General features: G+C 38.9%; 1 non-coding gene across 1 annotated transcript; it reads right to left on the bottom strand.

Moving 5' to 3' along the window:
• Window positions 1-3,601: 3,601 nt before the first annotated feature.
• Window positions 3,602-3,682, bottom strand: TRNAL-AAG (transfer RNA leucine (anticodon AAG)). Its single transcript has one exon. It is a non-coding gene; the product is annotated as a tRNA-Leu (tRNA).
• Window positions 3,683-12,957: the final 9,275 nt, after the last annotated feature.

The raw sequence follows: 12,957 nt of genomic DNA, 5'->3' as shown, positions 1-12,957 counted from the left end.
GAATCACTTACTTCAGGCGTTAGGTCGGGAGAGTTTGGGATTGTAGCACTTGGTACTCCAGATTGGTGTGGGGTTGGTGACTCATCTTGGGTACTGTGATTGACTTCTTTTGAGGATGTGGCCCATTTTGGAACAACTCAGTGTGTCATGTTCTTTCTCCCCCTCACCACTGAGTTGGGGTGTATAAAAAAATTCAGTTTCAAGAAAGTCGCAATTCATAGTGGTGTACATATGGCGTGTTGTTGGATTATAGCACCGATATCCTTTTTGGTTGACACCATAGCCTACGAAAACACATTTTTCAGCACATGGATTGAGTTTGGTTCGACTGTTTTTTGGTATGTGGACAAAGACAGAACATCCAAATATTTGTGGTTTTAATGTTAGGGTAGGTGGAAGTTTGGTAAAATCTGAAAGGACTTGAAGAGGTGTTTTGAGGTCAAGGGCTTTTGTTGGTAGCCGATTGATAAGATATGTGGCAGTAGCGAGAGCTTCGTGCCAGAAAGATTTAGGAACTTGGGATTCGATCAGGAGAGCCCGAGTTATTTCTAAGAGGATACGGTTTTTCCGTTCGACAGTGCCGTTTTGTTCTGGCGTATGAGAGCACGGCGTTTGATGAATTATTCCTTTTCTTTGGCAAAAAAGTTTCATTGAATCGTTTACATATTCCCCACCATTATCAGACCGAAGAACTTGAATATCGGTTTTATATTGTGTTTGTATCATGGCATAAAATATAATAAATTTATCAAAAACTTCATATTTATTTTTTAGAAAGTAAATCCATGTCATACGAGTGCAATCATCGACAAAGAGAACAAAATAACGAAAGTTTTGTCCTCCAACAACTTTTGCCGGACCCCATACATCCGAATGGATAAGTGAAAAAGGTAAACTCACTTTTGTGTTATTTGGTTTAAAAGTATGTCTATGACTTTTGGCCAAGACACAAGTTTCACAATTTAGTGTTCCATTAACAGGAAAAAGTTTCGGAAATAAAATATGCAAATAACTATTGGACGAATGTCCTAATCTCCTGTGCCATAACCAGGCCTCTCTATCTATAGTTCCATGAGCCAAACACACAGTACCATGTTGAGTCACTTCTTCCACATAGTATAATCCTTGACGTTCAGTGCCACGCCCAATAATCGCCCCTGTCCTGATATCCTGTAAGATACAGAAGGTCGGGTGCATTAAAACTGTGCAGTTTAATTCTTTTGTCACATGACTAATGGACAACAATTTATGTGACAAAGAAGGAATGTAAAGACAATTTGACAGTTTCAATGTGGGCGATATTTCAATAGTTCCCGCTCCCTTTACAGGAACTATTCCCCCATTAGCGGTTTTTATGTGGTCAACTTTAGGTTTAGAATTTGAAATAATATCAGATAGCTCAAATGTCATGGTGTCGGTTGCACCACAGTCAAAAATCCATGATTTATTTAATTTTTCATATTTTCCAGCCATATTAACTTCTCCCGTATTCTTATCTTGGTTGTTTTTGTAAATACCAAAATCTTGAGGGTCTTTCGAGGTAAAATCAGTAAAATTTTGACCCATATCACAAAAATGAGATTCGTTTAACTCATTATTTAAAATATTTGTTTCTTTAAGATTGTTATTAATTGTAACAGATTCTTTTACGTCATTATTAAAACTCTTTAATTCTTCAAAAGGTTTATTAAGTATAACAAAATTTTGATGTTTTTTTATTGGAATTAATGGTTTTTTCATGGACGTAATCTAACAATTTTCAAACCGTGGGGTTAACAAAACTATAATCACAAATACAAGGGTTTGAGAATTGAGACTGTTTTTTAGGATATTGGCTATTTGAAGAGTAAGATCATCGGAGTTTAAGCCGCCGTCTGATTCAGACATGGTGGCTTGTTATTTGGGTGATTGAAAAGTAAAAGATGAGTAAGAACAATGATATGATCCAAGGATCATACACGCTTTGATACCATGTTTCAAAGTGGTACAGAGGAATTTGATTATTATTATTGACTGATGTATGCTATATTTTGGTTACATACTACCAAAAGTATAAAAGAAGGATATTTAAATACAATTGAAGGTTTGACCCTTAACAAAGGAAATACAAAATAAAAGGAATATGCTATTCCTTGATTGTAGCCCAGCAACGATTGGAGTCAATATATGTTGAGATCTTTTAAATGGGGAAATGATGGAAATTGATCCCTTGCAATATTCCTTTAATTATTTTGTTACAATTTCTAACATGAGTCTATATAGGTTTATGAACGACTTTTATAAATAAGGTTTTATGTAATTGTTTTTTTTTTGTGTCGAATAATAAAAGTTTTATTGTGTTCGATCTAGGCCCTGATTTCCAACATGTGTTTCTTTTAAAAGTAGTATTAAGAGTTTTATTTTAATCTAAGCTATAATTAACTAACATACAAGCGCATGACCTTTTCTTTCGTTAACAAAAAAATTCTTTTAAGCGAAAGAATAAAAAATTGTACGTTTTGGTGTATGATATCTTCATTGCATTAACAATCAGATCTAATGTTAAAGAAGTTAGACGCAACAAGTAATTTAAATAAATATAACATATAAACATACATAGTCTAATAGTCCTCGTGATGTGAACAATAGTTTAACGATGTGTAGACAAGATCGGAATTTGATTGTCATTGGAGACATGAAGTTCCCGAACATCACCGACTAGTACCCTCTCTCAAACAAAGTGTATGCCAATTACAACGTGTTAAGTATGTTGATGTTGAACTGAATTTTCATATGCATCCGCGCACTGGATCATACATACAATAGCTAGAAATTTACCTATCAGAGTCAAATCATTCCCCACCTCCACCCACATAAAAAAACCGGTGTCGAAATAGTTGTTAATTTAGTTGATTTGGAGGTGTTATTTTAGACCAAGAGTTACATTGCCTTTAAGATATTAGAGAATTTGTTTGTGAAACTTAAAATGTGGTCCATTAGGAGGGTGCACGAGAAGACAAACATTGTTAACAACATATGAAATATTCAGGTAAGTGAATGTGAGATATTGTAAAGCGGTTAAGGATTCGATAACGAGAGCCATAGACATAGGGGAGCCAGCAGTGACTTGTGTGATGGTTTACAATTAGATGGTGGTGTGTTCGAGGATGTTTGTAGCATATGAGCTGTTAGACATAAATGGTCATTTGCTTTATGTACAACATTTGTCTTATCAAAGGATTGTGCCCGTCAAGAGGTTGGTGCATCGGAATCCCCTATAGTCTAGAGGGTAATCAAATACAAGATATTTAGAAACCAGATGATGCTAAACAAGCTAAAGATACAACAAATAATTTAATTGAAATATATCATAATTATATATATAGTCTAATAAATAAAAATAATCAAATAATGAAAATGAAGTGGCTAATTGTATTCAATATAAACATAAGTTCCATGTATGTTGCTTTAGCATCCATTTCATGTTTGTAACATAAATTACATAATAACATTTAATCTTGGATTATGGGCCGGGCTTATAAAGTTCAGTATACTAGGAAACTGGGCCGTAGTATGTCTGTTTATTTCAAAAATAAAAAATATTATAAGAGCAAAAAGGTAGTGTTGAGAGTGGGATTTGAACCCACGCCCTTTCGGACCAGAACCTTAATCTGGCGCCTTAGACCAACTCGGCCATCTCAACTTGATGCAATAAATGTAAAAAACAATATTCAAGTACTAATGAAACAATATGTTTCTTAATCATTTTACAATATAAAGAAATAAATAGAATTTTTTATATTACACTCAATCAGTCAATTGTACATAACATCTTTAAATTGGACTATATACATCTATACATTAAATTGATTCAACTATATTATTATTTTCACAAGACAAAAGGAGAAGTTTGTTTTAAATTTACGTTAAAGACCTTGGATGCGCTAAATATATGATTTAAGTAGTTGAAATAAAATAATAAAATCGTTTAGTATATAAAGGAAGCGATGCCTTAATAAGTTGTTTGAAGTTTCTACAATATGATTATCACTTATGTGGATGTTTATAAGTTGTTTATAATAGTGAGAATATAGAGACGACACGTGACATAAGTGATCTTTTATTTATTATAAATTATAAATAAATGCAAGCAGACCAAACTGGGTTAAACCCGACCAACTTGAGCTCAAAAAACATATAAAACAAAGCTCATAGACCTACCCTATAAGACTATAACTTAGTGTAGGGTTACAGTCTTATCTGGATTCGATCGTGTCAGGAAACAGAGGTGTTAGGATTTTTTTTTCTTTGAAGTATTTTTTTTCTATTTATTTTGACATTGTAAGTCGCGGAATCAGAACTTATTTATCAGAGGTCATCATACGACTCTTCTTTAACGGCTACAACGAGAGGATCCAAATTATGTTTTTCAAAAGGGTAGAAATGAACTAAGTTTATATTTGAAGGGCTGTAGTGTAAATATAGTTCTATATAACTTAGGGATTCAATCATGTTAGATGACGTCATCCATTGTTGTTATTCTTAGGTAAATAGTGATTTATAATTATCAAGATTCAACATTTATGTTAGTATGTATTAAACTGTGTTGAATGTTGATGTTGAATGCTTATTTGTTTTTATGCACATCACCTGTTTGTTGAAATGCCTGACTGACACAAATGACCTTATAATGTATCACTTGTTTGTAAGACTGGCAAATGGGTCGGTTCAGGTGGGTACGTGCCACGGGTCAAAACAAGTTCGGGTCAGAACATAGAACATGTTATTGTCAGAACGGGTTAGAAAATGGTTATTTTGGCTCGGGTCAGAACAAGTTGGTTTAAAAGATGTTTTTTCCTTGAAATTAATGTATATTTCAGCTTTGCTTCTGGTTTTCGGCATTGGTTACGCGCGAGGCTTATCTTACGCGAACCATCATCCTTATGTATGGTGTACTCATTTTACGCACTGAGGTGTGAGTAGTTTAAATACGATGTAGATCAGAATCCCCATATTGTTTTCATTAATATTTCCTGAAAACTGTTTATATGCTACTCGGATTGATGTGTACGCATCTTCTATGCCTGAGTTGTTCTTACTGATTGGGATAGGTAAGAGTGGAGGATGGACCGGAGAGTTTACCAAACACCATAGAACGTCCTATACGTTGAAAGGTGTTATTATTTTTGTTATCGTTTCATACTAAGTAAATAATTAACTTAAATTGTACGAAACATTTTAAGAAAAAAATATAACACCTCTCTGCACGTAGGACATATTGTGGAGCTTAGCATTCTCTCTTGTTTATTCTTTAGTCTTACCAATCCAGATTGGCAAGAATACTTAGGCATTGAACATGCGCATATGTAAATTTCAGTGGCATATAACCCGTTTTCTTGCGAATTTATATTGAAAACAATAAAGAAACTCTGATTTTAAGTTCATTTAAACACAACATGAATTTTTAAAAGAACTGAATAAACCGACTTGTTTGGTATGGACTGTTTATATCAGTAAGGTTCAAACCGAATAAGAATTTGGCCCGGTTTTCAACCAAGTTCATCCCACTAAGTTTGTTGACTGTAACCAAAACATCCCAAAAAAATACTAATGCAAGATTTGAGCTGTATTTCTGATTTTGTACATGTATATTTATCGTTCTTTTGATCGCTTCTTTTCAATGATTTCTATAGTTTAACCTGATTGGTTTTCCAATATTAACTATGACCATTTTACGCTTTTGGCTATGTAACATTGTAACATGTCCTAGAATTCAGGAGTCTTGTTCAAGTTTGAGAATGACAACCTATTTTTGGAGAAAATATGCTGATTATTTACACACCAAATGGGAGAAAGAGGGCCTTTGGACCATGGTTGACCCATTTAAACGCCCAAAGTCGTTTATCTTAGCTGATATATTTAGAGGATATATATTATTTGTATAGATAGTCATTATCATTGTATGGTGATTATGTTTCCTAATTAGAGGTAGGTTATGATTGTATTCTCTTCCTATATAAAGGGATTGTTATTATCAATAATGAAACACAGAAAATCATTCACCATAAACTCTTTTATTGTCACGTCACTGACAATCAAGGTATGATTCATCACCCTGACTTATTTCCTGTTAACACTAAACTTTTAGCCGGCAACGGACAGTACTTACCAATTGAGGGCTCTGGCACTGGTTACCTACCAATACACAACCGTACCTACATTCTCCCTAACATCCTTTATAGCCCACACATTATCAAAAACCTACTGTCTGTCCGTCGTTTTACCCGTGATAACAATGTTTCTATTGAGTTTGATCCTTTTGGTTTTTCCTTGAAGGATCTCAAAACGGGAAGGCTCCTTTCGCGTCACAATAGCACGGGCGATCTCTATCCGGTCACTGCTCCAACATTACCACCACCAGCATGCTCCCTCACTGCTGCTACTCTACCTTGGCATGAGCGTCTTGGCCACCCTGGCAAACAAGTTTTTGATATTTTGTCTAGAAATTTTGGTTTATCATGTAATTTGAATAAGCTTTCTACTTTTTGCAACTCTTGTCATCTAGCTAATAGTAAACGATTACCTTTTCATGAATCTAATTCATTTACCTTTGCTCCCTTTGATATCATACATTGTGATTTGTGGACATCTCCCATAACCAGTAAAACAGGCTTTAAATATTACATGGTACTAATAGACAATTTTTCAAATTTCGTGTGGGTCTACCCTTTAAAATATAAATCTGAAACCTTCACCACATTTACCAAATTTCACCGCCTCATAGCCACCCAGTTCAACAAATACATTAAAACCTTTCAGTGTGACCTAGGGGGGGGGGGGGGGGGAGTTCGATAACCATGCCTTCAAAAACTTTGCCCACCAACACGGACTCCTATTCCGTTTTTCATGCCCTCAAACATCATCACAAAATGACCGAGCGGAGCGAATAATTCGTCGAATTAATGACATTATACGCTCCTTACTAATTCATGCCCATCTCCCACCCCTATTTTGGGTCGAAGCCCTTCATACAGCCTCCTATTTACATAATATACTTCCTACTAAACGCCTTAACTTTTACACCCCCACATTCGCCTTATATCTTCGCCACCCCACATACGACCACTTAAGAGTGTTCGGATGTGCTTGCTATCCTAACACATCGGCCACCCAACCCCATAAACTTCACCAAAGGTCCGTGAGGTGCATCTTTCTCGGGTACCCACCCGATTTCCGTGGGTATAGGTGCTTTGACCCTACCACCGGTAAGGTCTCCATCTCCCGTCACGTCACGTTTGACGAAAACACATTCCCATATACTATCCCTACACCAACATCCCAATACTCATTCCTTGATGAGTCTATACCACCCGGCTTCACTTTCGCCCCAATCGTGCCCACCTCAGCCGCCCTACCTAGCCGTTTACACTCAACCTCTCCATTCCAACATACCTATTCGCGTAGACCTAAACCACCACAGCCACTTACCTCCATCCCCACTACTACCTCAGCCGCCATCACAACACCTGAGCCCCCACCTCAGTCATCCCATTCACAACAACCCGTTCCACCCGAACCCACAAACACACACCCTATGACCACCCGCTCCAAATCTCACCACACCTTTGTGACTAAAATTATCTCCCCGGTCCCCACCTCTTATGCCAAAGCCTTTGCCGACCCTAATTGGATGTTTGCCATGCAGGCTGAGTTTAGCGCTTTACAGGAAAATGAGACATGGGAACTTGTTCCCAGACCGTCAGATCGACCGGTCATCAGGTGCATGTGGCTTTTTCGCCACAAATTTAAATCCGATGGGTCACTTGAGCGGTATAAGGCTCGACTAGTGGTTAATGGTAAATCTCAAACTGTGGGAATTGATTGTGAAGACACGTTCAGCCCGGTAGTAAAACCGGCAACCATATGCACCGTTCTCTCCATTGCTGCCTCCCGTTCTTGGCCGATTCATCAGTTAGATGTCAAGAATGCTTTTTTGCATGGCACATTAAATGAGATAGTATTTATGCATCAACCCCTAGGGTTTGTGGACAGACGTTTTCCTAACTCTGTTTGCAGGTTAAAGAAGTCTCTTTATGGCCTTAAGCAGGCTCCCTGTAACATCTGCCCCGATCCGACCCGACCCAGGTACCCGTTTCCCTTATCCGATCTCTTTCTTTTATGATTTAATATTTATTTATACTTATATTTTACTTTTAATAATAATAATATATATTTACCTTCCCGTCTCTCTCTCTCTTTCTTTCCGCCGTCCCGTCCCTCTCCTTCTCTCTTTCCGCCTTCTTTTCCCTCTTGTCGCCGTCCCGCCCTTACGCCTTGTTTCCCTCTTTTTCTTCTAACTCTTTGCTTGTCCTTTGTTCCTTCCCGCCTAAGGTTGTCTGCGCAGCTCCACGCGCCAGACTCCTTACATGGAAGCCTGCGTGAAGACATCTTGTTCCTGCGATGCGTGAAGAGAACTCTTCTCGCAGCGCGCTAAGAATGCATGTTCTTCCCGCAATGCGCTAAGAATGTATGTTCTTCCCGCGATGCGCTTAGAATTCTGGTTCTTCACGCAGCGCGCTAAGGAATTGTGATTCTTCCCGCAGCACGCTAAGGTTTGTTGTGCCAGCCTTCGCGCTCGCGCACTCAGCCTTCTCGCGCTTGACCCTTTAGTCTAGTCTTCTGTTTATTCTAGCCGTTTGCTTTTGTAATGTCTTTTCTTCTGAGCTGTTGACCTAACCTATCTAATGTCTGAATAGTTACTTTCGGCGCAGCATGCGTACCAACCCCATTGGTTGGTAGAAAAAGTGACTGACATTATCTTTTGAGATCTGCTTTTGCCATGCTTGACCAGTACCTTTATCTGAACCGCCCATGCTTTTTTTACTGTTCCCTGACAGCTTTATCTTGCCCCCTGCAGCTGCCATATCTTTTGATATCTTTTGTTATCTTTTGTTTTGTCTTGTTCTGTTTGTCTTGGAATCTTTTCCCTTTTTTCTGGATTTATGTCTCCTAGGGTTTCTCTATAAATAATAGTATTATTTTTCCTAACACTACACACACAAAACACTTACTCTCTCCTGACCTCCTCCTTGCTCTCTCTGCCGCCTCCCTCTCTGCCTCCGTTTTCTCCTCTCCTCTGCCCTGTTTCCCGGTAATATATTATATTTAATAACTTATTAATTATGCTAACTTGTAATCAAGACTTAAAACCAATCATTAAAACAATAATCTTTAATTATAGGTTAACTTGTGCTTGTTTAAAGTTGGTTCTTGCTTTACCTTACACCGCACCGATTATCAAGTGAGTAATCTCGTACCTAATCCCTTTTTGCTTTTAATGTTTTGGGATGTTCATGTGTTCATACAAACTTAGAGTCTTAAACTTGTTTATGAACTTTAGTCGCGCAGTATCCCATGTGTTGAGGACGTAGACTTGGCTGTTTATTTGTATGCGTGGATCATTAACCGTCTTGTCGGTCTATTCCGCAGTTTTCATGGTACCATTAGATGAACACGGGAGAACTATCGTTTATGATTTTCTCTTTTGTTACACTTGCACAGTTAGTCTTGTTTGTGAGCTCAATTGTGAGCACTGGCAGTCTTGTCTCTTAGAGTTGGTCCCGATCTGATTACACCCTTGTTGAAACCCAGACATACACATGTTGCGCGCAGATTTATTGTTATCTATGTATTGTATTAAACTTGATTTCTCACCAACACGCAAGTGTTTGACGTTTATTTTAACACATGTTCAGGTTTGCAGTAGCTGTTTTGGAGCTTGTGGACACGTAGGACGTTTTCACTTTTGGACCTAGAATTAAAATGTATCAAGACAAGTTAATGTTGTTTGAATGTTATAATTTATAATATATTGATTTATGTTTGATTTATGTTCTTTATTTTCCCCGCTGCGCGTGCGCGATAAAATGTGTATTAATAAATATTGACACCAATAGTGTCGCGAGTAATGAAGCAATATGTGGCGCCCCGATGTATAATCCGCCTTTGGTCGGGGTGTTACAGATTGGTATCAGAGCCACTCTTGTGCCGTTCGGGATGATGGGGCATGCCTCATCGAGGACGATGAGTCCAAAGGGGGGTTGTTTGTAACACTCTTGGCAAACACAACATCGTCCCACTCTTAGGCTATCCCACATCGGCCGTGGACAAGAGAGATCCTTGGTTCATAAGTAATGTCCTGCCTCTTAACATCACCAACGCGTTTTGGGTAACACCCCGACCAAAGGCGGATTATACATCGGGGCGCCACATATTGCTTCATTACTCGCGACACTATTGGTGTCAATATTTATTAATACACATTTTATCGCGCACGCGCAGCGGGGAAAATAAAGAACATAAATCAAACATAAATCAATATATTATAAATTATAACATTCAAACAACATTAACTTGTCTTGATACATTTTAATTCTAGGTCCAAAAGTGAAAACGTCCTACGTGTCCACAAGCTCCAAAACAGCTACTGCAAACCTGAACATGTGTTAAAATAAACGTCAAACACTTGCGTGTTGGTGAGAAATCAAGTTTAATACAATACATAGATAACAATAAATCTGCGCGCAACATGTGTATGTCTGGGTTTCAACAAGGGTGTAATCAGATCGGGACCAACTCTAAGAGACAAGACTGCCAGTGCTCACAATTGAGCTCACAAACAAGACTAACTGTGCAAGTGTAACAAAAGAGAAAATCATAAACGATAGTTCTCCCGTGTTCATCTAATGGTACCATGAAAACTGCGGAATAGACCGACAAGACGGTTAATGATCCACGCATACAAATAAACAGCCAAGTCTACGTCCTCAACACATGGGATACTGCGCGACTAAAGTTCATAAACAAGTTTAAGACTCTAAGTTTGTATGAACACATGAACATCCCAAAACATTAAAAGCAAAAAGGGATTAGGTACGAGATTACTCACTTGATAATCGGTGCGGTGTAAGGTAAAGCAAGAACCAACTTTAAACAAGCACAAGTTAACCTATAATTAAAGATTATTGTTTTAATGATTGGTTTTAAGTCTTGATTACAAGTTAGCATAATTAATAAGTTATTAAATATAATATATTACCGGGAAACAGGGCAGAGGAGAGGAGAAAACGGAGGCAGAGAGGGAGGCGGCAGAGAGAGCAAGGAGGAGGTCAGGAGAGAGTAAGTGTTTTGTGTGTGTAGTGTTAGGAAAAATAATACTATTATTTATAGAGAAACCCTAGGAGACATAAATCCAGAAAAAAGGGAAAAGATTCCAAGACAAACAGAACAAGACAAAACAAAAGATAACAAAAGATATCAAAAGATATGGCAGCTGCAGGGGGCAAGATAAAGCTGTCAGGGAACAGTAAAAAAAGCATGGGCGGTTCAGATAAAGGTACTGGTCAAGCATGGCAAAAGCAGATCTCAAAAGATAATGTCAGTCACTTTTTCTACCAACCAATGGGGTTGGTACGCATGCTGCGCCGAAAGTAACTATTCAGACATTAGATAGGTTAGGTCAACAGCTCAGAAGAAAAGACATTACAAAAGCAAACGGCTAGAATAAACAGAAGACTAGACTAAAGGGTCAAGCGCGAGAAGGCTGAGTGCGCGAGCGCGAAGGCTGGCACAACAAACCTTAGCGTGCTGCGGGAAGAATCACAATTCCTTAGCGCGCTGCGTGAAGAACCAGAATTCTAAGCGCATCGCGGGAAGAACATACATTCTTAGCGCATTGCGGGAAGAACATGCATTCTTAGCGCGCTGCGAGAAGAGTTCTCTTCACGCATCGCAGGAACAAGATGTCTTCACGCAGGCTTCCATGTAAGGAGTCTGGCGCGTGGAGCTGCGCAGACAACCTTAGGCGGGAAGGAACAAAGGACAAGCAAAGAGTTAGAAGAAAAAGAGGGAAACAAGGCGTAAGGGCGGGACGGCGACAAGAGGGAAAAGAAGGCGGAAAGAGAGAAGGAGATGGACGGGACGGCGGAAAGAAAGAGAGAGAGAGACGGGAAGGTAAATATATATTATTATTATTAAAAGTAAAATATAAGTATAAATAAATATTAAATCATAAAAGAAAGAGATCGGATAAGGGAAACGGGTACCTGGGTCGGGTCGGATCGGGGCAGATGTTACAGTCTCCCCTACTTTAAGAAATTTCGTCCCGAAATTTATCTCGAAGTAGGTTGCGCAGAGAACAGGTGCGGGTACTTGATCTTCATTTGATCTTCCCTTTCCCATGTAAACTCGGCTCCGCGCTTGGACTCCCAGCGAACTTTCACGATAGGGATACGACTGCGCTTGGTTTGCTTAACCTCGCGATCCATAATCTCAACAGGCTTCTCAACGAAATGCATAGATTCATCAACTTGAACTTCATCAAGTGGAATATGAAGGTTCTCGTCAGCTAAACACTTCTTGAGATTGGATACATGGAACGTTGGATGCACATTACTGAGCGCGGGTGGCAGGTCAAGTCTGTAGGCAACTTTTCCCACACGCGCGAGAATCTTAAATGGACCAACATAACGAGGAGCAAGCTTACCTTTCTTCCCAAAGCGGACAACACCCTTCCAGGGCGACACTTTGAGGAGAACAAGATCACCAACTTGAAATTCGAGAGGCTTCCGTCTACGATCTGCGTAACTCTTCTGTCGGCTTCTGGCAGTCAGCAGATGATCACGGATCTTGGCGATTTTATCGGTTGTCTCTTGAACAAGTTCGGGTCCTGTGATTTGAGTTTCACCCACTTCGCTCCAACAAATCGGGGAGCGGCACTTACGACCGTAAAGTGCTTCAAATGGGGCCATACCGATACTGGAATGATAGCTGTTATTATAAGAGAACTCGATCAAAGGCAGGTGCGAATCCCAATTACCTCCAAAATCAAGAACACAAGATCGGAGCATATCCTCAAGAGTTTGAATAGTTCGCTCAGACTGACCGTCAGTCTGAGGATGATATGCCGTACTCATGTCC

This window comes from Bidens hawaiensis, unplaced genomic scaffold (assembly GCF_021521415.1).
Source record: "Bidens hawaiensis isolate Kalapana, Puna unplaced genomic scaffold, B.hawaiensis_p1.1 tig00031541_1, whole genome shotgun sequence".
Taxonomy (NCBI): Eukaryota; Viridiplantae; Streptophyta; class Magnoliopsida; order Asterales; family Asteraceae; genus Bidens; species Bidens hawaiensis.
Note: the sequence above shows the minus strand (reverse complement) of the source record. Positions and strands in the feature narration are given on the sequence as shown.